Below are 26,446 nucleotides of genomic sequence, written 5' to 3'. Positions count from 1 at the left end.
TGCCAATGCAGCATCAATGCCAATGTATCAACAATGTCAATGTATCAACAATGCCAATGTAGCAACAATGAAGCAACAATGCCAATGTATCAACAATGCCAATGTATCAACAATGCCAATGTATCAACAATGCCAATGTATCAACAATGCCAATGTATCAACAATGCCAATGTATCAACAATGCCAATGTAGCAACAATGAAGCAACAATGTCAATGTATCAACAATGCCAATGTAGCATCAATGCCAATGTATCAACAATGCCAATGTATCAACAATGCCAATGTATCAACAATGTCAATGCATCAACAATGCCAATGTATCAACAATGCCAATGTAGCAACAATGCCAATGTATCAACAATGCCAATGTATCAACAATGCCAATGTATCAACAATGCCAATGTATCAACAATGCCAATGTAGCAGCAATGCCAATGTATCAACAATGCCAATGTATCAACAATGTCAATGTATCAACAATGCCAATGTATCAACAATGTCAATGTAGCAACAATGAAGCAACAATTCCAATGTATCAACAATGCCAATGTTGCATCAATGGCAATGTATCAACAATGCCAATGTATCAACAATGCCAATGTATCAACAATGCCAATGTATCAACAATGTTAATGTAGCAACAATGTCAATGTATCAACAATGCCAATGTATCAACAACAATGCCAATGTATCAACAACAATGCCAATGTATCAACAATGCCAATGTATCAACAATGCCAATGTAGCAACAATGAAGCAACAATGCCAATGTATCAACAATGCCAATGTATCAACAATGCCAATGTATCAACAATACCAATGTATCCACAATGCCAATGTATCAACAATGCCAATGTATCAACAATGCCAACAATTCCAATGTAACAACAATGCCAATGTATCAACAATGTCAATGTATCAACAATGCCAATGTAATAACAATGCCAATGTATCAACAATGTCAATGTATCAACAATGCCAATGTATCAACAATGCCAATGTATCAACAATGCCAATGTAGCAACAATGCCAATGTATCAACAATGCCAATGTATCAACAATGCCAATGTAGCAGCAATGGCAAACGCTGGGGATGCGGGGGGAAATTAACTCGGAAAAATGGACTCGTACCCGGCAGATATGATGGAACAGCCATAAACAGTTAAGGTTTTACGTGGTCCTCTGGTCTTTTGGTGGCTTCTGGTCTTACACCGTTTGAGACGAGGCTCTACAGAAAGCTGTCTCTGGTGTGGATCAATCAGTTTCAAGGGCAATGCATTGATTATTATTATCAGAGTATGTGGGGTTTTTTTCATTCTGACCGCATGCATTGTGGATATTGCAGACATCACTCCTTGTAAAAAGGTTTCAGTTTGGGTTTTAACATCTTAACACCTTGATTTAAAGCTTTCGTGACTGCGGTAATTCATATCCTTAGTTTTTTTTCGGTAAAGTCACCACGTTGAAGGGAAACAACAAAATAATAATTAAATATATATATATATATATAAAACAATAAAATAAAAAAATTCTCACGACGTTTCGACCATAACTCAAACGGTCATCTTCAGGTGTGTTGGTCTGCATAAATGTATTTTTAAACGGCGCATTTATTTATTTATAAAAACGTTAGCGCCACGCGCAGCGATTTGGCAGTTTACCCAGGACTAGTCCATCTATATTCTGAAAAGAGGAGGGGGGAGACATTTATTTATTTATTATAAATATTATAAATAAATAAATGCGCCGTTTAAAAATAAATTTATGCAAACAACACACCTGAAAACGACCGTTTGAGTTATGGTCGAAACGTCGTGAGAATTTTTTATTTATTGTTTTATATATTGTGTATTTGACCTGTGGCATGCACGAGATATCTGTGCCTTTACAATGGAACGTTGCCTTCAAGCTCTAGTTACAGGTGACCCAATGAACTCCCGCTCCATATCGATCCTCTCTTTAAGATATATGGAGAGACTCAACATTTCATTGCGAAAAAATACTTATTCCATCCCAAGTCATAATCGATACGCTGAACTTTGTCTTAACCAGTTCTCAACCATTGTGCCCTTCTGTTCCTCACGCAGTCCAAAGCATTCCGTACTGTGGACCAGAATGTAATGTTGTAATATGCCTACATTTTTCAAAGTGTTCAATAGACTGGATCCACAGCTGCTTATCTGAGCAGTTACAACTGAAAAGACCCCATTACGAAGGATAGTTCCACAAGGCCCTGTGCTTTGCCCTATCCTGTTCTCCCTCTACATGAACAATTTCAAAGTCATGTTTTTATTTGTCTCCTGCAAACCTAGTTTGCCTTCATTTTAGCAAATTTTGCCTCTGAACTCACATCCTATTGAACAGGTTGATAACTTTAAGCATCTAGCTATTATCTTGGACTTTAAACTGTTCTTCAATCCCCCACATCAATCACGTAGCCAATATGAAAAAAAACATATTTGAAGTTGGATTCCTCTAGATAAATGAAACCTTATCCCACCTCTGTTCCATCTTGTGACAGCCCAAAGCCACCATCCTTCCCACCTTTGACTATTGCAACAATCTACCAGCTAGCCTCTGAATCAGCTCTCTGTCCTCTGCTTTGCCCCTGACGTCTCCTATAGAACGCATTATTACCACCTTTATATCACCTCAAATGGGCCTTCTTCATCCTAAAATTCGTTTGAAAACAAATTCCCAAAACAACTAATTAAACTGATTTCCAGCTCCAACATGAAATGTACTTCCCTCTATTCACTCAAATTGCCACACACCCCAGTGTTAATCCATTTAAAGACAGCTCTCTTGATATATGTATTTATTTTATCAGCCATTAGTCCTGTGTGCTAACCATTGCATCATGGAAGAGTCCCACTTCGCAGGTAATCGGTGTGGAATGTATGAGAGAGAGGACCAGGTGAGGCTGCTAAACCAATAGAAAGTTCCACATATCTCTCAGGGTGGGTCCCACGTGACCTTAACCCAGCAGTTTAAGTAGCTACAACACAGGCAGTCGATGGGCAGATCCCGCGCGGTTTGGTAACGTGCAGGTAACTCCCACCCCTTCTTCCAAGACATCTGACCATCGTAGAAGAGTAGGCCAAGTACCCTCCCTCTCTCGAAGGGGCTCTCTGGAGCGCCCTCTGGTGGAGGTTTCTTTCACCAGAGGGAGGTCTGCATCTTTTTTCTTCAGGAGAGGAGAGTCAGGTAAAGGCACTGCCACTACAACAACACAACCACTACCACCATCATCACCCATAGTTGCACGATCAGAATAATTACCAACACCATCATCATCATCATCGAGTTCGGCGGGTTCAGTGTTCATCACTGAGGTTCGTGGAGGCAGATTAACGTTCCCATAGGGTTCTGTGCGAATCACTGAGGCTCATACTGCCAGACAGAGGCTCCCATAGGGTTCAGTGCGAATCACCGGCTAAGGCTTGGCTAAATCGCCAGGTTGTTTTGTCGATAAGACAAAGACTACCTCGAAAGTTTATCAGAAATCAGAATCAGAAAGGGGTTTTTATTCGCCATGTAAGTTCACACCGACACGGAATTTACTTTGGCAGGATGGTGCATAAATTCAACATGTAGGAATCTAAAATCTTAAATAAGTTTCAAACAAGTCTTATACTATAATAATAAAGGGTTAAAAGTCTAACTAACACCAAGGGGCTGAAGTATATATATATAAAATTGAATAAATACCGAATATAAAATAGCTTTAAGATATAATTTACGCTGGTTACGTGAACACTGTTGACATGATATCCATGCAGTGCATAACGCGTTGTGTTTCACCTTCTTACAGGCGCTGCAAAGTACTGCTGAGGTCCCCCATTCTCCACTCCCAGTGAGTCACGACCCTGCCTGTCTATCCCACTGATGGATCGAGAGAGAGAGAGAGAGGTGCTCGTAGGAGTCTGTCATCCAGCAGTGGATCATCCATGGCTCTAGACGATTACGGGTGAGCAATTACCCTATCCCACCTCCCGCGATGCGATCAGTCAGCCACTCTGCAATCTCGGTAAATCCCTTCATGTGCAACGAAACGAACGCTTAAAGAAATCTTCTTTGGTTCTTTCGGTAAAGTCACGTAGAATGAGAATAAAATAATAAATTGATAAAATAAAATAACACAATAATATCAATTTATTATTTTATTCTCATTCTACGTGACTTTACCGAAAGAACCAAAGAAGATGAATCATTGCAGTCACGAAAGCTTTAAATCGAAAAGCTTAAAGAAATGTCAAACAGTGTCGGGGCCAAAGGGCTCCTCTGTTGGTACCCCCCAACGTGATCATGAAACGTCTCCGACTACTGGCCACGTAGCTTACCTGGGCTTATCCACCGTCGTGAAGGTCCTTAACAATTGTAATCAGGGGTGTTGTGACCAAATTAGGAGGTTGAAATTTTGATGAGGACGATGATGATCATTGGCCCGTGGACAGAAGTGGAGATGGCTCTTTGCACGAAGGCGTGCTTGTTCACTCACCACCGCCATCTCATCACAGTGCAACCAAAATATATGTTTATAAGAAGATGCGGGTTCCTTGTGCACAAGTGGAGAATACATTCATTTTGTTGTCTGGGATTTAGATATGGGAGCGTGATAGGGGGGGTAGGGGGGGTAGTAGGGGATGGGGGAGAGGCGGTGGGGGATGATGGTGAGGGAGCAGAGGTCTCACTCGGAATCATTCCGGCTGAATAATGTTGTTGTTGTTGTTGTGTTTTTTTAATCGGCCTCGTAACGCTGTGTGAAAGCTACCAGGCTACGTTGATCTTCTCGGCCAGAGTAGTGCGCTCAGTCAACCCATGACATCTGTGTCAAGTCGCGTGACCTGCCAGCGAGCTGTCGACATTTCACACGGACTAATAGTGCACCTATCCTGGCACAAGCACCGTCGTGATGTCACAAACGCCAAGCGACGAATGAAGGATGCGTTATGCACTACACTGATCGTTTACGTAGCGGCTGATGCGTTTTATTTTATTTTATTTTTGAAATTGTGGCGAGCTAGACCCTTCAGCGGAGTTGGCCCAGGGCTCCATTATTAGTCCAGCTAGGAAGGGGTTTCAATATATTTTATTTGTAGGTGTCCTCGGGGTTCGCACGTTGTGCTAGAAATCCACTAGCGCATCATATCTGAGGCCAGCGTTTTCCCTGCCCACTGCTGGTAATGATGTTTGATCTACATAACGACACCTTGCCGATATTAACTATGTTACCCTATTTGTATTTTTTTATTTTTAAATTATATCTTAAAGCTATTCTATATTCGATATTTATTTAATTTTATATACTTCAGCCCGTTGGTGTTAGACTTTAAACCCTTATTATAGTAAGACTTGTTTAAAACTTATTTAAGATTTTAGATTCCTATATGTTGAATTTATGCACCATCCTGCCAAAGTAAATTCCGTGTCGGTGTGAACTTACATGGCGAATAAAACCCTTTCTGATTCTGATTCTGATGAAGACCACTCATGGTGGAGGGTAGGCCCAGGTAGAGCGGTGGCCAACAGGCATAGCCATTCCCTGTTCGCCGTAAGGTGCAACCAGGATGTCCTCTGGTCTCCACGTGATCTAAAATCTTCTTCTATGGCGACGTAATATGTGCAGGTGTCCATGGCTAATAGCAGAGGAATTTCCATCGGGTACACATTCATCTGGTACAGCTGCACCGGCAGCTGTGATTGTAGAAGACACTTTCTCTCTCCTCTCTCTCTCTCTGACGAGTTATTCATCTAACGGAGAAAGTGGTATCGTTGTAAATATTATAATTATCATAACGCGCCTTTCCCTAGGCAATGTCTGGAGGGGAAGATGAGGAACGCTCAAGACAGACTCACGATGAACTCGCACGGAAGCTCAGAGACGTGGGTCTTGACGAGGTTTACTGAAGACAGAAACTGGCCGATGTGCTGCCAATTTCTAATCCAAGGTCGCTGCTTCACCTCGGCTGGCAGGAACGCAAAGAACTGGACTCGCATTTCCGTAAATCGTGGGGGGGGGGGGGGGGGAAAGGCGTTTTATAAAATGATTGGCATTGATGCTGATGATATTGTTAGTGGTAAAGAGGTAATGAGCTTGGCTCGTATACAAAATGAGAATCCGTTACCTCTCGTCTGGGAGAATGAATGAGCCAGCCCAAGCAACGGGAAATTCCGTTTCAGAACATTGTGGGTCAGATGAGATTTTACAAAATGCATCTGGGGGACCTTGGTCTAGACTCTAGAGGGAGCGTACATGAGTGGGAAGTTGGAGGGTAAATTAGACAAGAGAGGGAAACGTTCGACAATCCCACAAACATTCCGGTTCGTGGATCCGGTCCACACGTACCATAACAACAAAAGACCACGAATCGATTCATTTCAGGGAAGAATCTGTGTTCGAGAATAGCACTGTCTCTGAGCAAGGTTGCATCTCTATATTGAGTAGAGAACCAATCTTAATGCAAACCAAGTCATTGGATCTTAAGGAAATGCAAAATATGCAGACTGATCATTCCAATACTTCCAGGACAGAGCAGACATACCCGCCATGAACCCCCGAGGAGAAAGATAAACATCTCACATGCATGAAATCCCATTTGGATGTAGCCATCAGCACCGAAGCATCGAACGTGGTGCAGGTCCATGATGGAAGCGCCATTCATTGTGGGAGGATAGTAGCAAGTTTGAAATCTCCTGTTTCTGCGACTGCATTGGCGATTTCGCCGACACGGGAGGTTGAGAGTAAACCAAATGAGACTGAAAGGTTGATGAATCTGCTTGAAAGGCTGGACCTACAAAAATACTACCCCAAAAAATATGCTCATGGGGGAATGTGTGTGTGTGTGTGTTGTAAAGTCAGCAATGCGTACGAAAAACCCAAGCACAGAACTTGCCCCTTATTTTTTTTGCAGAAACTGATAATGGTTGACTACGAAGCACGGTATGCTAGTGTTCAGAGTGAAAACAGATGCCACGAGACCATGAATAATAATGCAAACTCCAATTACGAAAATATTTTTGTTTTAAGCATGATGATACATTGAGTCGCGGAGAGGGGCTTGCAACAAACACTCAAACCCACATTCACCCCGGTGGATTTGCAGATGACAATTTTTACCATTGTGGAGACAATTTCGCGGGGCAGTACCCTTACACCAAACTCTAATTTTGCCAGCGTTGCGCTGCCGCTTTTAGTTCCAAATCCTCGTAGCCCAGAAATAGAATTGCCTCTTTTGGGCATTCCGACGGATTAACAAGAACTGGAAATGCCGTGACATATCTACTGAGACCCAGCGAGCCAAGACCTGTGCGATTGTTAATGCTGAAACTCGTCTAGTGTCATTCATAACATTTGGTGAATCGCCCTCGTCGAAATCTCAGATTCTGAACTCTCTGCTCAGCAAAGCAACGACATGGCGTTTTCTTTCACAGATTTGGCGAATCGCCCTCGTCGAACGAAATCTCAGATTCTGAACTCTCTGCTCAGCAAAGCAACGACATGGCGTTTTCTTTCAGAGATTTGGTGAATCGCCCTCGTCGAAATCTCAGATTCTGAACTCTCTGCTCAGCAAAGCAACGACATGGCGTTTTCTCTCACAGATTTGGTGAATCGCCCTCGTCGAACGAAATCTCAGATTCTGAACTCTCTGCTCAGCAAAGCAACGACATGGCGTTTTCTCTCACAGATTTGGTGAATCGCCCTCGTCGAAATCTCAGATTCTGAACTCTCTGCTCAGCAAATCAAAGACATGGCGTTTTCTTTCACAGATTTGGTGAATCGCCCTCGTCGAAATCTCAGATTCTGAACTCTCTGCTCAGCAAAGCAAAGACATGGCGTGTTCTTTCACAGATTTGGTGAATCGCCCTCGTCGAAATCTCAGATTCTGAACTCTCTGCTCAGCAAAGCAAAGACATGGCGTGTTCTCTCACAGATTTGGTGAATCGCCCTCGAACGAAATCTCAGATTCTGAACTCTCTGCTCAGCAAAGCAAAGACATGGCGTGTTCTCTCACAGATTTGGTGAATCGCCCTCGTCGAAATCTCAGATTCTGAACTCTCTGCTCAGCAAAGCAAAGACATGGCGTGTTCTCTCACAGATTTGGTGAATCGCCCTCGAACGAAATCTCAGATTCTGAACTCTCTGCTCAGCAAAGCAAAGACATGGCGTGTTCTTTCACAGATTTGGTGAATCGCCCTCGTCGAAATCTCAGATTCTGAACTCTCTGCTCAGCAAAGCAACGACATGGCGTGTTCTCTCACAGATTTGGTGAATCGCCCTCGTCGAAATCTCAGATTCTGAACTCTCTGCTCAGCAAAGCAACGACATGGCGTTTTCTTTCACAGATTTGGTGAATCGCCCTCGTCGAACGAAATCTCAGATTCTGAACTCTCTGCTCAGCAAAGCAAAGACATGGCGTGTTCTCTCACAGATTTGGTGAATCGCCCTCGTCGAAATCTCAGATTCTGAACTCTCTGCTCAGCAAAGCAAAGAGATGGCGTTTTCTTTCACAGATTTGGTGAATCGCCCTCGTCGAAATCTCAGATTTTGAACTCTCTGCTCAGCAAAGCAAAGAGATGGCGTTTTCTTTCACAGATTTGGTGAATCGCCCTCGTCGAAATCTCAGATTCTGAACTCTCTGCTCAGTAAATCAAAGACATGGCGTTTTCTTTCACAGATTTGGTGAATCGCCCTCGTCGAAATCTCAGATTCTGAACTCTCTGCTCAGCAAAGCAACGACATGGCGTTTTCTTTCACAGATTTGGTGAATCGCCCTCGTCGAAATCTCAGATTCTGAACTCTCTGCTCAGCAAAGCAACGACATGGCGTGTTCTCTCACAGATTTGGTGAATCGCCCTCGTCGAAATCTCAGATTCTGAACTCTCTGCTCAGCAAAGCAAAGACATGGCGTGTTCTCTCACAGATTTGGTGAATCGCCCTCGTCGAAATCTCAGATTCTGAACTCTCTGCTCAGCAAAGCAACGACATGGCGTTTTCTTTCACAGATTTGGTGAATCGCCCTCGTCGAAATCTCAGATTCTGAACTCTCTGCTCAGCAAAGCAACGACATGGCGTGTTCTCTCACAGATTTGGTGAATCGCCCTCGTCGAAATCTCAGATTCTGAACTCTCTGCTCAGTAAATCAAAGACATGGCGTTTTCTTTCACAGATTTGGTGAATCGCCCTCGTCGAAATCTCAGATTCTGAACTCTCTGCTCAGCAAAGCAACGACATGGCGTGTTCTCTCACAGATTTGGTGAATCGTCCTCGTCGAAATCTCAGATTCTGAACTCTCTGCTCAGCAAAGCAACGACATGGCGTGTTCTCTCACAGATTTGGTGAATCGCCCTCGTCGAACGAAATCTCAGATTCTGAACTCTCTGCTCAGCAAAGCAACGACATGGCGTTTTCTCTCACAGATTTGGTGAATCGCCCTCGTCGAAATCTCAGATTCTGAACTCTCTGCTCAGTAAAGCAACGACATGGCGTTTTCTTTCACAGATTTGGTGAATCGCCCTCGTCGAACGAAATCTCAGATTCTGAACTCTCTGCTCAGCAAAGCAAAGACATGGCGTGTTCTTTCACAGATTTGGTGAATCGCCCTCGTCGAAATCTCAGATTCTGAACTCTCTGCTCAGCAAAGCAAAGACATGGCGTGTTCTCTCACAGATTTGGTGAATCGCCCTCGTCGAAATCTCAGATTCTGAACTCTCTGCTCAGCAAAGCAACGACATGGCGTTTTCTTTCACAGATTTGGTGAATCGCCCTCGTCGAAATCTCAGATTCTGAACTCTCTGCTCAGCAAAGCAACGACATGGCGTTTTCTTTCAGAGATTTGGTGAATCGCCCTCGTCGAAATCTCAGATTCTGAACTCTCTGCTCAGCAAAGCAACGACATGGCGTTTTCTTTCAGAGATTTGGTGAATCGCCCTCGTCGAAATCTCAGATTCTGAACTCTCTGCTCAGCAAAGCAACGACATGGCGTGTTCTCTCACAGATTTGGTGAATCGCCCTCGTCGAAATCTCAGATTCTGAACTCTCTGCTCAGCAAAGCAACGACATGGCGTGTTCTCTCACAGATTTGGCGAATCGCCCTCGTCGAAATCTCAGATTCTGAACTCTCTGCTCAGCAAAGCAACGACATGGCGTGTTCTTTCACAGGCACTGCAAAGGCAGTAGCGCGAATGGTCTCCTAATGGACAGGAGTCACAGAGGTCGCCTGGTATTGTCCAGGTGCGAGGGATGACGGCGTCTTCAATGGCTGCATATCCTTCGCAAATCTGCACGGAGATGCGAGACGACACAGAAAACAGGGTGCAGCTTCTGCACGAGATATCCTCCATCAATGTGATACTCATGTCAGATGGTGACCACAATGATGGAGCGAAAATCATCTTGCAAGAACGTCTGACTTCTCCAGAGCCTTTCGTTCGCCTTTGCGCTGACCGAGAGAGAATCGAGTGAACATCGCTGTTAAGAACAGAAGCGAGGCCGATTTCATTGATGAATTGAAGTCAACTCTCAGCTCTCTGTTGCCCGATATAACACAAACTACCAACCTCGGTTTTTGCTCGGACATTGCCAGACAGTACGGCTTCACAGTTGACGAAGACCACGGGCATTGTGAAGAAGGCAAGTCTGTGGCAGACGTCTTACTGAGTCGTCTCAAAGACAAGCCGCTGTATTGCATGAAAGATACTTTTCTACCTCTTCAAGGTAAATAGTGGCACGACTGGTGCGAGAAAGACAAAAGAATTAACTCGCTTTAGATTACAAGTGAACCAAAGCATTGAGGAATATAGGGACAAAATTTCAATGGGAAAAACAATCCATACGGAAAAGCCAGCTTCTCAAAGCATTTCCTCTCAATGATGTGATGGGATCATTGATTGGTATCCTACAGCATCAGTCAGACACAGTAAAAAAAAAATACTTTCTGCATTGGCTAAAAATAAATGTAGAAAAGCCGTCTGCAGAGTGCTTATCAAAACTTAATATGCAGTATCAGCAGGCGTGGACACGAAGTATTAAGCCAAACGAAACTGAAAGTAGTTTATTGGCTAACAGACAAAACGAGCTGGATTGAAGTATGTGTTCAAATTTGTGCCTCTTCTTTTTGGAATCGATCACCTAGTCGGGGAAGTTGGCCAGATCTACGAAGCGTCACAGACAGTGGACGGCGCTGATAAACAATCAGCTGCTTTGCCGAGCGTCGCAGCAGATTTGATGGTCTCTGGGTTCCCTATTTGAACTCGTGGACGCGGGATGCCTCACATGTCCCTCTCTCGTGGATCAGCTCGGTTTTGAAGAACGTGATTGAGATAATCGGAGACACAAAGCTGTTTGTCCTCTCCATCCTGGGTATACAAAGCAGTGGCAAGTCCACGCTGCTGAATGCTATGTTCGGTCTCCAGTTTCCCTGTGGGTGCTGGGAGATGCTGGGATTTGACTTTGTGTTGATAGTCGATCACAGAAGGGCTCCGAGCCCCCCAGAGCTATCGAACGCAACCACCCAACTCGTGACAATGAGCTGGCGGCGTTTGTGATCGGCCTCGGCAATGCGACCGCGATCAACATTTTTTGGGAGAGAATCCGTCGGAGATGCAAGACATTCTGCAGATCGCTGTGCAGGCGTTTCTGCGAATGAAGCGGGTGAAGTTTGTCACCGAACCTGTGTGTTTGTCCATCAAAACGTAGGGGACGTGACCGCTCAAGCCAATACTATGGAGGGCAGGAGACGCCTTAAGGAGAAACTCGATAAGAGAGACGCGCTTGGCCGCACAGCGGGAGCAGTGCGATGTTGATTCCTTCGACGAGGTGATCGGGTGTGACGTGGCCTCCCGTCTCCATTACTTCGCTCATCTTTGGGAGAGGGAAACCCTCCAATGGCTCCGCCAAATCCAAGCTACTGCCAAAATGTCCAAGATCTTAAACAAATGTTACTCGACATTGCTAAACAAGAACGCAACGTCTTGAAGATGTCGGAGCTCGATGCACGCGTTCGGGATCTATGGACGGCCTTGCTTGCAGAAAGCTTCGTGTTTAGCTTCAAGAACACCCTAGAGATCGCAGCTTATAGCAAACTGGAAGAAATGTGTGTAAAATGGACTTGGAGCCTGAGGAGTCATCTTGTTCAAGTGGAAAATAAGCAGCATACTATCCTTAACAACAGTACAGACACAACGTATGATTTGACTCCGTCAAGCGTTGAGCAAATGGTTTTTCCAAAATGCAACGAGATCAGCCGAAAAATTGAAACGTATTTCAATTTCAGATGATACTGAATTGTTGAGTCAATGGAAAGCTAACTTCGTAAAGAGATTTGAAACAATGAAGGATGAGCTTGTGAATCATACTTACAAAAAATGTACTGATCTAATGAAGCAAAAGAGTGCTCGGATCAAGCTGGATCAAAATAGATCACGCTATGAGGATCAGCTGATGAAGAAGAGCAAGGATTTGGCTTCAAAACTGAAAACTACCGGACGGAAAGATATCCGATTGGAGAAAGAGTTCCATCAGATGTGGGAAGAATGGACCGATGAAGTGAAGAAAAGCATTACCCCACCTAGCAAAGTGGATTTTAGACAACATGCACCAGAAGCACTGAAAGAAGATTTTCAAGGTGAAATCTTTTTTATTAACAACATTGATGGACATGCGTGCAAATGAATCGTTCATGTTTAATCCTCAAGAACATGTTGTGAACAAACGAGGTGTTCAAGAAGTTATGGTACACTAATCGACGAGATGTTGAAATTGTTGATCAAATAAAAGAGGATGCAGAAAATGCAGCCGTGCTTTTTTTTTGTTTAAAGATCTAGAGAAACGGAAGCTTGGTTACAATGAAACCAACATACATGAATTAATACAAGCTGTGCTGAGAGTTGTAGATGCTGGTATAAATGATACAGCTTCTAAACGCAATGTAACAGCGAAGCTCGCCAATAGGTACAGACTAGATTTAGTCATACACATTTTGGCCGATGCTGAAGGGAGCTTTCAGAAAATACAGAATGATTTCCAAAGGGCAAACGATCCTCTAATATACCTCAACAGCAATAAACAAGATTACTTTAACAGTTTTAAGATTCGATGCAAAGGAGCAACATACACCACCGTCTTTTGCTGACACTTTGTGCAGACAACTCAAAACATTCGTGCACCAGGCAGTCTGTGACAGAGCCAGTCTTGACATTGCAAGCAAAATGACGTCAAATTGTCCGGCATTCAATGGCAATCGATCAAATTTAGAAAACTGCATCATGATACATTTAGCAGGAAGAGAAGATTTTAAAGAATTCAATGAACGTATTCGGAAACCAAAACAATGCGACAACAGCTGTCCAGAAAAGCAAAGGCGATGCATCATCGTGGCTGGATGAATTCAGCAAACAACTTGGTGACAAGATAGATGTCCCAAGGCGCAGTCTGGTCACAGCTGACTACGAAGACATAGATGGCGTCGGCTACTTTAGAGACGAACCAACCACAGCAATGGCAACCATGGTGGCACAGTTGAACAAAGATTATTCGAAAGCATCCTTCATTCACGGATTTACGAAGACGTAAGGAACGCACCTCACGACACGCTCTGTGAACAGATGAGTGGGTGCTGGGTGCAGTGGCCATTCTGTAAAGCCATCTGCACGAACACGATGTCCAATCATGGCGGGGACCACAGCGTTCAGATTCATCGGCCACAGGCAATTCCAGGGTGGTTTCGTCATGGAACAGTTAATTTTGTGACAGATATTTGCACGAGTTCAGTTGCTAGTGATGGCGAGGTTGTGCTCTCAGAGGAAGACAATGAAATACCGTACAAGAATTATCGTACAGCAGGGCCAGAATATGCACGGTGGAGCATCACACCCAGACTTGAGCGTGCAGCCATATTGGAAATGGGTTTGTCCGCAGATTTAAGTCAGACCTAGAGAGGGGCTTCACAGTTTGCAATTCAAAGGCAGTGGCACCATTCCAGAGGGTTGGGAAAATAATTGCAAAGGATGCGGTGATTGCAGATTTGCGGAAGTAGTAATTTTAACACTATTGATGAGTTACCAAATGGGAACAGTACCTCAATGCAAAATACATTTGTATTTTTCTTTCTAGGTGTTCTAAATAAGTTTTATCTACAGTCAGCCCATTATATCTTTAGTATTAGACAATCATATCCTAAATTCTATATATATATCTATCTAACATTTAAATGGGAATGGTATAACTGTTGTGGGTTCTCTCATTGATATCATTATTAACAATGCCGCAATAATGATTTTCAGTAACTTCTTCATTGGGTGGCACCATTTGGCCAATACATTGTCATAGACAATGCCAGTTAGTCTGGAGGGATCACGTTGATGAATACTGAGATTAGTCAACATAGGGATGGCACTTTAGATCTCGGATTGCTTCGTGTTTTAAAAGGAAACCACTTCCACTTTTGTCAACTTTGAATAAAGCGCTCAGAATTTTCACGGAGTAGATCGGACTTGGCGTGTTTCACAGCCATTCATAATTCTCATGAATGGCGTCCCTTGCGTTTGCAAATTACCAAAATTACTTTATCTGAAAATGATATGTGAGCTTTCTGCCCTCTGCTGACTACAATAAGCCACACGCCTCAGACATCGTGGTTCACATTTAAGCGCGATCCAGGATCGACCTGCTCATTGTCTGAGATACGTTCAAAGTATATAAGCGTAAATTTCGATTTAAAGCTTTCGTGACTGCAATGATTCATCTTCTTTGGTTCTTTCGGTAAAGTCACCACGTAGAATGATAATAAAATAATAAATTGATAAAATAAAATTACACGATAATAATATTCTCACGACGTTTCGGCCACAACACAAGCGGCCTTCATCAGGTGAAGGGACGAGACTGCCTCGCGCTCCAGCGCTGTCCTACCAGACAGTCTCGCCCCCCTTCACCTGATGAAGGCCGCTTGTGTTGTGGCCGAAACGTCGTGAGAATATTATTGTGTTATTTTATTTTATCAATTTATTAGTTTATCAATTTATTATTTTATTATACAATATTATTGTGTTATGTTATTTTATCAATTTATCATGATTTTATTATCATTCTACGTGACTTTACCGAAAGAACCAAAGAAGATATATAAGCGTAGTTCTACAAGATGCGAAGTGAAAACACAGGAGCCTGACCCGTGAAGATAACTTTACTGCGAGGCGTTACGTCGTTTAGCAATCATGAAAACGTGCCGTTGTGACTTGTTCATGTCACAATCTTAAGGTTTCCATTGCTGATTGTCCCGTTAGAAATCACGTAATGCCGTTTCCCTGTGAATCAGTCATTCCGTATCCGTGCATGCCACGGTACAATATTTGGAATCTTCTTCGTTTAGTCAAACGTTGCAATACTCCCACTGTGCTTTGTCTAGCAGAGTGTTAACGAGACGCGTTAACAGCCACACCTTCTTTTCCCCCACATGATGCACCGTGCACCTTTTAGTGTTGTACAGAGTGTTGAGATGCGATCACATTTAGACGCTGCACAAATACAAACTCCATTGTCGTACACTTATTGCATGTTCCAAAGGGGGTCATTGTGGTGCCAGTCAAGGACCCGACCCATCTCCTTTTTCCCCAGATTGCATACAATTAGCACCACTTGGCCACATTCAGAGGTCACACTGCTGGCTTAACATTGCAAAATAGATACGAGGCGATGATTTGAGAGAGGAAACTTTGCCACTTTGATTGAAAAAAAAAATCTAAATGAGTTCCCATGAACATGGCACTGTCGCCGTGCGAGATTGCGTTCATTATCGACAAATCTTAAGCCGCGTTTCGAATCTAATCGTGAAAACAAACATAATGAGATCCGATTCGTTTCTGTCAGTGCTGAGCCTCGAAGGCCAATCGCTTGTAATGAGGTTCATCTCGCGGTGAATCGCAAACATTATGTAAGCGTGGCGAATTGTAATTGTGCGTAACCACATGCCTGTCTCGACCAGTTTGCTTGACCTGTAATGTTTTTGATGATTTCACATAGTGTTTAGATATCTGTCTGAACATTAATTAATGATAACGTGCATCTGATTGTGTTTCTCATGATGCTAATGGTTGAATTTATCTTTGAAATGCGGTAGTTAATGTCATCTGTGGGGTATTGCTGATCCGTGCAACTTGGGCAATTGTGATTCTGGAGTTGTTTGTTCAATTGCACGATACTTTGAAATATTATCTGACATTCATCTTACGTGAATAAACACAAATCCTATGATAATGAAACACGACTCGTATGAGTGAGTGTGTGTGAGTCTGTGTATCTGTGTGTGTGGGGAGCGGTAGTGTAGTGGTTAGCGCTACGCTGCGCTATGAACCTGGCGACACGGGTTCGATTCCCGCTCACGGCCAACACCAGTGACGATCATCTGAACCGGTCCTGGGCCTCCCCTAGGTCGACTCAGCCTCAAATGAGTACCTGGTGCGGTGTGTAAACATTGCCACTAGGGAGACAAAGGCGGTCGGGCGTGGTGCTGGCCACCCACCCCCTCGTGTACCGTTCCGGCCTTCATAGCTGGTGCTCGCTAACAGCACTTGCCCCTACAGTCTGTGAAGGCTATACGGGGGATCTTTGTCTTTGTATCGGTGGTGCCGTAGTTTGTACAGCGCGACTTGAGTTTGATGCCCTGTGACAGTCAACGCGAGTGGCGATTGATGCCACAGCTTGTCCTGGGCCTCATTTACCGTGGTATTCAGTCGTAACTTGGTACCTGCTACGGTGTTAAAACATCAACCCCAATGAAACCAAGGTGGCCAAGCATAGTTCTGGTCACAGCGCCCATCACGTAGTGTAACAGCTTTTAAATAGCGTTTAACACGTAGTAGTAAGGCTTTCGCGACCAATATTATTCATAATAAAGGGTTTTTTTTTTGGGTTAGATTAGATCGCGTTTATTTATAAATGTGTCGTAACCCTCCACCACCCGACACGGCCAATCAGCAAAAAAAATTGTCACGTTGACAAAAAGACAAAACTAGTTCGCCTATTTTAGCCTCTCACCGGTGGTGTTGTGGAAGAGTGAATCCACAACATTCACAGCTTGAGTAGTACTGTGACGCTCCGCCGGTGATTTCGGTGTTTTTTTTTTTTTAAAAGTAGTATTCAGCATCTCTCAGCGGAGACAACTCAAACAAAGCAAAACAAAGGCAAAAGAAGACCCCGAGGGGCCGCCCCCTCGCTCGCGCAGCGAAGGCCCCCCGCCGGGCCACCGACCCATCCTCTGGGGACCGGAGTCACCCCCTGGCACAGCGCTGGAGGGTGGCAGCCTACCCTCACCGCTCACGGACGCCTTCACCCACGGGTCGCCGGCGAGGCCCTCCCCCAATCCCGGGCCACTTCCATCGTTCCCTTGCGGGATCTCTCCTCTCTCTCCTCTCTCTCTCTCTCTCGCGCGTGCCCCCCCGTTTACCACCCGGGTCCACCCTTCCACCGCCCTCTTCCAACAATCTCCTCGCAACAAGACACGTCTCCAGCGGGAGACACCAGCGCGGAGCGCCTCCGGATCCTTCTTTGGCGCTTTCCGCAGCGCCTCCTTCATCGTCGCCCGCCCGCCCCCCTATCACAGCCCATGCCTGGCCCCTGTCCCTCCCTCCCTCCCTCCACCACCACCACCACCACCACCCTCCGCAGCTCTCCCCACACGACGTTCCGTGCCGCAACCTTCGACAGCGCGAAACGGGCCGGCAACGGCTTCCTCCTCCACCATCGCGTGCGCCGCTGTTTCGTCCGCGGTTGAGGCCCCTCGGGCTCTTTGTGAGGGGCTGTGCGCCAATTTGGTCGGCTGTACAAGAAGCCACGCGTCTCCAACCTGCCCCGGACAGCCAGCCGTGGACGGGTCCCTCGAATGAGAATAAAAGAATGATAATAAATTGATAAAATAAAATAACACGATAATAATAATATGGCCATGAAAATCGGCCTTTAACTTACTGCCGAGCTGAAACAATTATTGGCACATTCTGTGGTGACATACACTTTTGTGTGTGTGTGTGTTTTAGCTACACTAGGGGGTCGGAGGTATTGACGGCACAGATTTGTTTCACATCACTACATAGCCACGTGTCAAGGCACCCGCCTGGTATTGCATGGAAGATCCGTGGCGATATGAGCACAAAACGAGGAGAACAAACGTCAAAGCGATCTGTGTGGAGGAACAGGCAATGACGGGACAGGACACGTCAGAAGAACAGCTAGAAAGTGAAAATGTTGACAGAATGAACAGACATATTGATCCAAGAGCATGGACGAGGCAGTGAAGAATTAGAGAGGAAAACATAAACGGAAGAAGAAACAGCAGCCGGCTTAAATCACCGATTTGAAAGCTTTCGTGACTGCAAGGATTCATCTTCTTTGGTTCTTTCGGTAAAGTCACCACCACCACCACCACCACGTAGAATGAGAATAAAAGAATGATAATAAATTGATAAAATAAAATAACACGATCATAATATTCTCACGACGTTTCGGCCACAACACAAGCGGCCTTGATCAGGTGAAAGGGAGCGAGACTGTCTGGTAGGACAGCGCTGGAGTGAGAGAGCCACGTTCAGATCACGACCTTTTAAGCTGTGTGAGAGGAACAAAGAGCCTTGACGAAGGAATTAGCATAGAATTTAGCATTGAAATGGCTGAATGATTAGCTTGTGACTGGTCACAGAAATAGCTATTTAACACGTAGGCTTTCGCGACCAATATTATTCATAATAAAGGTTTTTGGGTTAGATCGCGTTTATTTATAAATGTGTCGTAACCCTCCACCACCCGACACGGCCAATCAGCAAAGAAAAGTGTCACGTTGACAAAAGACAAATAATTCACTACTTCAGCCCACCGGTGTGTTGAAGAGTTAATCCACATTTACAGTTTGAGTTGTACGACGTTTCACTGCACCTGATGAGTTAAGTGATGACGTCACTCTTCTGCTCTATATAAAACCGGGAGCAAGCGAGGGCTTTACCATTCTGGCGAATTGCCCGATGATGCTGGAAGTATTTACCAGCGAAACGTCGTACTCAAACTGTAAATGTGGATTAACTCTTCAACACACCGGTGGGCTGAAGTAGTGAATTATTTGTCTTTTGTCAACGTGACACTTTTCTTTGCTGATTGGCCGTGTCGGGTGGTGGAGGGTTACGACACATTTGTAAATAAACGCGATCTAACCCAAAAACCTTTATTATGAGAAATAGCTATGTTAAAAGTTAAAGCATACACATCCGCAGAGGCACCCATTGTTAAAAGGAATTAGCATAGAATGAATGAATGAATAGAATGAAGGCCGCTTGTGTTGTGGCCGAAACGTCGTGAGAATATTATTGTGTTATTTTATTTCATCAATTTATTATTTTATTCTCATTCTACGTGGTGACTTTACCGAAAGAACCAAAGAAGATGAATCATTGCAGTCACGAAAGCTTTAAATCGAAATATCAACCTCGTTTTCTAGAAACACCCCGCTCAACACGCTTTGGAATTATTAATAATGTTTTAAATAGTGGCCCCGTGTTTAATGAGTGTTAGTGAAGTCATTAGTTTTGTTTATTTAATTCCATTTGTTCGCCTTTGCCACGGCACACCGGTTGAGATTATTCTTCCCGTTTAAGTAATCTCGCTAGAATCATTTGTAATTGTCTTGATTAACTTCCTTGCATTCAATTGTTATCCTCGTAGGTGACGCTCCTCATAATCTATCAACATACCTAAGCTCATGTGGCCATTGTGCTTAAGCCTAAGTAGGAATGTTCATTTCACTGCATCATTGTTCACTTGCGTTTGAATACGGATGGGCATCTCCTTGAATAATTATGTGCATGTTGTTAGTTTGCACATTTACAATGGCCTGTAAACTGTGATCGATTTATCGGCCTTACCTGTGAAATACAGTATAAAATATTGCAATGTTAATGGATATATACTTACACTAAGAAGTGCATGCTTAAAAGCGTGTTGACCAGGTTCTGGATGGGTGCGAGGGGCTGGTAACCCCTCAATATTCAATGCAAGTACCAAAAAAACACGTAAAAAATATTAAACACCTGCAAAATATTGAACACAAATACACAGTGGTGTATATACACACACCGAAGGTCGTATGTTACAGACTAAATGGTGAAGATTGATTATTATTGCGTAACTTTATTATAAACCACGCTTACAGGCTAAACCATTCAGATGATCATTCAATGTTTATGATAGAAATCGTAACATAACACACCCGTTTGCTAGAAGCACCCTGCTCTACACGAGTCTCCTGAGATATATTTATGAAACAAAGTCAGTACGGTATAAACTTGCACCTCTTAGTCCAAGTCAAACTCGACATCTCCATGTTGATACTTCAGACTGTGTGTCGCTATTAAATCCTGAATAACTTGCAGCAGTGTAGAGGACATTGCGGGGTGAATATTAGCAAATTAACAGGAAGGACAGAATTATGCATGGAGATGTACATCTTTATTCAAACGGAAGTGTACAATTATGCAGTGGGATGTACATACTTATTAAGGTTTAAGTACAATGTGCCAGATTAGCTAAGCTACGTTGATTGATATGCCGATTGTTAATGTAAAAATTAACAATTGAATGCAAAGTCCATGATAGGCCAAGTCGATAACAAAGGATTTGGATGCTAGAGGGGAGTTATAAGGGGCTTAAAATCAGACCTCAAGACCATTTGGAGAGGAATTTTACTGAGGATAGACGCTCGACTCCTCGCTCTGCAGATTTCCCTTCTCCTGCGAGACCCAGCCTGGCGAGCACGATTGCTTGGCGACTGGTTGGCGACTTTGCTTCGGGAGAGTTCGTGGCGATCTCTTTAGACGGGTAACAGGGTCATCGATACGCCGTGCATCAACAACTAAGTGTCTTTGTTAGTGGATAGCCAGGTAATCGCGTGTGTAGTCCATCTTACGGGGCTTTACTGTGTCTCGGTTGGACGTTCGTGAGAGTTTGCTTTTTGGCGATTTGAGCCATGCAGCTTAGAGGGCGCCGTTAACTCTCAACAACACCCGCGACTTTTACTCTTCTCTGTAGAATCAGTCACATGGAGCAGATGAACTCTCCACAGTGCCAAACACACACAGGCGAGAAGCCGTTCAATTGCTCTGTGTGTGGGAAGGCATTTGCATGGAAATCAAATCTTAACACTCACAAGAAAATACACACTGGTGAGAAGCCGTTCAAGTGCTCTGTGTGTGGGAAGGCATTTGCACAGAAATCAAATCTTAACACTCACAAGAAAACACACACGGGCGAGAAGCCATTCAAGTGCTCTGTGTGTGGGAAGGCATTTGCACAGAAATCAAATCTTAACACTCACAAGAAAACACACACGGGCGAGAAGCCATTCAATTGTTCTGTGTGTGGGAAGGCATTTGCACGGAAAACAATTCTTAACAGACACCAGAAAACACACACGGGCGAGAAGCCGTTCAATTGCTCATTGTGTGGGAAGGCATTTGCACGGAAAACAATTCTTAACAGACACCAGAAAACACACACGGGCGAGAAGCCGTTCAATTGCTCATTGTGTGGGAAGGCATTTGCAAGGAAAACAATTCTTAACAGATACCAGAAAACACACGGGCGAGAAGCCATTCAATTGTTCTGTTTGTGGGAAGGCATTTGCACAGAAATCATCTCTTAACAGACACCAGAAAACACACACGGGCGAGAAGCCATTCAAGTGCTCTGTGTGTGGGAAGGCATTTGCGGATAAATCAGCTCTTAACAAATACCAGAAAACACAAACGGGCGAGAAGCCGTTCAATTGCTCTGTGTGTGGGAAGGCATTTGCACAGGAATCACATCTTCAGAGTCACCAGAAAACACACACGGGTGATAAGCCATTCAGGTGCTATGTGTGTGGGAAGGAATTTTCAAAGAAATCACATCTTCAGAGTCACCAGAAAACTCACACGGGCGAGAAGCCATTCACTTGCTCTGCGTGTGGGAAGGCATTTGCATGGAAATCAAATCTTCACAGTCACCAGAAAACTCACACGGGATGCCTGGATGTAGTGGAGGTAATGAGTCCTGGCAACAATTACTCTTTCGACCTCATGCAGGTGGATGCTGAGAAATCGCTGCTGGAGTGGCTGGAGGGTCAAAGTTTTGAGGACTTCTGTTAACTCTTGAAGTCCTGGAATGTGCATGATTGTGTCTCTATTAGATCAATCAATAAGGTACACATTATTACTTCCGTGATTTCCAGTACTCCAAGCTAGAGTGATGTTGTGAATGCTCTATGATGTGTTCGATAAAAAGGAATTCCTTTTAAGCTTCAGAAGTGTTCACTTATTTCAGGATGACAACAATTTTATACTTCCATAGATGCGTTGCTTCGTCTGGTGGTTGTATAATCGGCACTGTTAAATGTGTGGTGTTTATGGTAGAAGGTGCCACGTGTTGTCATCTTCTCACAGCTACTTGAGTGTTGAAGTTCCTTCTAGACTGCGTCACGTTAAGGTGGTGCTTTGTAGTCATTTCGGATTACTTGTTGATGTGGTGTGATGCACAGTGGTTGTGAGGTGGTCCATTCCTGATTTTACCCTCGTGACTAAGTGGCATTGTTGAGCTAAAGTTGGAGAAAGACTGTGATCATAACGTTGCCCTATATTTTTAACATTTTTCTTTAATTTTCAAAGTGTCGGTTTCAGAATTTGCGTTCGTTGTTCCTGTGTTTGATGGCTTGGACTTGTGGACGAATGGCTTCAGTCAATAAGGACGTCAATTGGGAAGGATTAAGATGTTCACGTGTTTGATTTTGAGAATATTTTATGACTGTTGAATTAATGAAAGATTAATTATTTTCATAGTACCTTAACTGTTTGAAAAAGCGAATTAATAAAGATTCATAAAGACCTGATTTGTGATCTTAAAGTTGACTGATCGTACATTATTGTTACCATTTCCTTCCTTAAAAATAACATTTCCGAGTAGACATTCACACAAGAGTGTGCATCCTAACACGACTGTTTATATATACAGCGGTGTGCATTCACACACGAGTGTGCATATGCAGGGGTGTACATACATACAGACATACAACGCAGTGTACATACACAGCAGTGTACGAACACAAGGATTGCGTTCCACTGCGAACACGCACGATTGTACCTGCATACATACACACACACACATACGTATACGGGTTTTCATTCTCAGAAGAAGAGCCACTCCATGTTGTTTGGCATTCCCCTGCCACGAATAAAGTTCTGTATTAACAACCTTCAACCTCATCGGCGTTCCCGGTCGGTAACGCTGTGGTGGATAAGAGCAATGTCCTTGAGGGAGGTCTCGTAGCCACCACAGCGGCCCACGAGGTCTCTGGACGGGTGCGAGGTGCTGGTAACACCTCCATATTCAATGCAGTTACCGTAACAAAAAACACGTCCAAAATATAAAACACGTGCATAAATATTGAACACATTCACAAGAGTATACATACACACTGAAGACCAAATATGAATGATTGACTTTTTTGCGGTACGTTATGTTAAACCACGCTTACAAGCTAAACCATTCAGATGATTACTCAACGTTTATCCCGGAAAATGGAACATAACCACCTCGTTTTCTAGAAACAACCCGCTCAACACGAGTGTCCTTAAATATATTTATAAAACAAAGTCAGTACAGTCTAAATTTGCACCTCTTAGTCCAAATCAAACTCGACATTTTCATCTTGATTCTTTAGACTATATGTCACTGTTAAATCCTAAAAACTGCTGCAAGTTTAGAGGACAGCCGGGTGAATATTAGCAAATTAACAGGAAGCACATAATTATGCATGGAGATGTACATCTTTATTCAAACGGAAGTGTACAGTTATGCAGTGGGAAGTACATACATATTAAGGTCTAAGTACAATGGGCCAGATTAGCTAAGCTATTTTGATTGATCTTCGGATTGTTAATGTAAAAATTAACAATTGAATGCAAAGTCCATGATAGGCCAAGTCGAGAACAAAGGATTTGGATGCTAGAGGGGAGTTATAAGGGGCTTAAAATCAGACCTCAAGATCATTTGGAGAGGAATTTTCCTGAGGATAGACGCTCAACTCATCGCTCTGCAGATTTCCCTTCTCCTGCGAGACTCAGCCTGGCGAGCACGATTGCTTGGCGACTGGTTGGCGACTTTGCTTCGGGAGAGTTCGTGGCGATCTCTTTAGACGGGTTACAGGGACATCGATACACCGTGCATCAACAAGCAAGTGTCTTTGTTAGTGGATAACCAGGTAATCGCGTGTGTAGTCCGTCTCACGGGGCGTTACTGTGTCTCGGTTGGACGTTCGTGAGAGTTTGCTTTTTGGCGATTTGAGCCACGCAGCTTAGAGGGCGCCGTTAACTCTCAACAACACCCGCGACTGTTACTCTGCTCTGTAGAATCAGTCACATGGAGCAGATGAACTCTCCACAGTGCCACACACACACGGGCGAGAAGCCGTTCAATTGCTCTGTGTGTGGGAAGGAATTTTTACGGAAATCAAATCTTAACACTCACAAGAAAACACACTCGGGTGAGAAGCCATTCAATTGCTCTGTGTGTGGGAAGGAATTTTTACGGAAATCAAATCTTCACAGTCACCAAAAAACCCATACAGGCGAGAAGCCATTCCATTGTTCTGTGTGTGTGAAGGTATTTGCACGGAAAACAACTCTTAACAGACACCAGAAAACACACACGGGCGAGAAGCCATTCAATTGTTCTCCGTTGGAGAGGACACGGTCATCACCCCGAAACAAGCATGCGAAGATCCGCAATCAGAGTGAAGTGAAATCAAAAGGTGAAATGCAAAGTGCTGCAGTGAGTCCTGAACAAAATGCATCTGTCGACCCTGTACAGGTGAATCCTGAGAGATGCCTGGATGTAGTGGATGTAATGACTGCTGGCAACAATTCCACTTTCGAGCTCATGCAGTTGGATCCTGAGAGATTGCTGGATGTAATGAGCCCTGGCAACAATTCCTCTTTCGACCCCATGCAGGTGGATACTGAGAGATGGCTGCTGGAGTGGCTGGAGGGTCAACGTATTGAGTACTTCTGTTAACTCTTGAAGTCCTGGAATGTGCATGTTTGTGTCTCTGTTAGATCAATCAATAAGGTACACATTATTACTTCCGTGATTTTCAGTACTCCAAGCTCGAGTGATGTTGTGAATGCTCTATGATGTGTTCGGGAAAAAAGGTCTTCCTTTTACGTTCAAGAAGTGTTCACTTATTTCAGGATGACAACAATTTTATACTTCGAGAGATGCGTTGCTTCGTCCGGTGGTTATATCATCGGGACTGTTAAATGTGTGGTGTTTATGGTAGAAGGTGCCACGTGTTGTTATCTTCTCACAGCTACTTGAGTGTTGAAGTCCCTTCTAGACTTCGTCACGTTAAGGTGGTGCTTTGTAGTCATATCGGAATACTTGTTGATGTTGTGTGATGCACAGTGGTTGTGAGGTGGTCCAATTCCTGATTTTACTCTCGTGACTAAGTGGTCTTATTGAGTTAAAGTTGGAGAAAGACTACGATCATAACGTTGCCCTATATTTTTAACAATTCCTTTAATTTTCTTTATTGTAAAAAAAAAACTACTTCAAAGTGTCGGTTTCAGAATGTGCGTTCGTTGTTCCTGTGTTTGATGGCTTGGACTTGTGGACGAATGGCTTCAGTCGATAAGGACGTCAATTGGGAAGGATTAAGACGTTCGCGTGCTTGATTTTGAGATTATTTTATGACTGTTGAATTAATGAAGCTGAAATTGTTTTCCTAGTTCCTTAACTGTTTGAAGAAGCTGAGTGATTAGCTTGTGACTGGTCACAGAAATGGCTATGTTAAAGCGAATTAATAACGTTGATATTGTTGCAGATTAATAAAGACCTGATTTGTTTTTAAAGATGACTGATCGTACAGACGGGTAGACATACACACACACAAGTGTGCATCCAAACACGACTGTCTATACAGCAGTGTGCATACGCACAGGGGCGTGCATGGGTTTCTACGAGTTTGAAAGTTAAGATACTTGCAGAACAATAAAGACCTGATATACTAAAGATGACTGATCGTCCCTTATTGCTACGATGTTCACTACTGATCGTACATTATTGCTACCATATCCTTCCTTAAAAAGAACATGGACGAGTAGACTTGTACCATCGGACACTCCACCCTCTCCACAACTCCCAATCGGTGATGGGGCAGTTGTGGAGAGAGTGGAGAGTTTCCCATACCTGGGCAGTGTGCTTATGACTGACTCCAGTTTAACAGCAGAGGTCACACTCCGAATCAGTCGAGCGGCAATATCTTTTCATCGGTTGCGTAACGCTGTGTGGAAGCTACCTGGTCTGTCACTCCGCACTAAGCTTCAGGTCTTCTCGACCACGGTCATCCCCTCCCTTCTCTACTCTGTGAACCCCCT

At 43.9% G+C, this 26,446-nt stretch overlaps 1 long non-coding RNA gene and 1 pseudogene across 1 annotated transcript in view; both read left to right on the top strand.

Moving 5' to 3' along the window:
- The window catches only part of LOC142907912 (uncharacterized), a 217,534-nt gene extending 196,492 nt beyond the window's left edge, over nucleotides 1–21,042 (top strand). The window contains exon 5 of the long non-coding RNA XR_012931385.1: nucleotides 20,759–21,042. This is a non-coding gene — a long non-coding RNA (uncharacterized LOC142907912). The remainder of the gene's footprint in view (nucleotides 1–20,758) is intronic.
- Nucleotides 6,258–12,380, top strand: LOC142907933 (interferon-induced very large GTPase 1-like; annotated as a pseudogene).
- Nucleotides 21,043–26,446: the final 5,404 nt, after the last annotated feature.

Source organism: Petromyzon marinus, chromosome 85, assembly GCF_048934315.1.
Source record: "Petromyzon marinus isolate PM22_M1 ecotype Great Lakes invasive population chromosome 85, UKy_Petmar_22M1.pri1.0, whole genome shotgun sequence".
NCBI lineage: Eukaryota > Metazoa > Chordata > Hyperoartia > Petromyzontiformes > Petromyzontidae > Petromyzon > Petromyzon marinus.
Note: the sequence above shows the minus strand (reverse complement) of the source record. Positions and strands in the feature narration are given on the sequence as shown.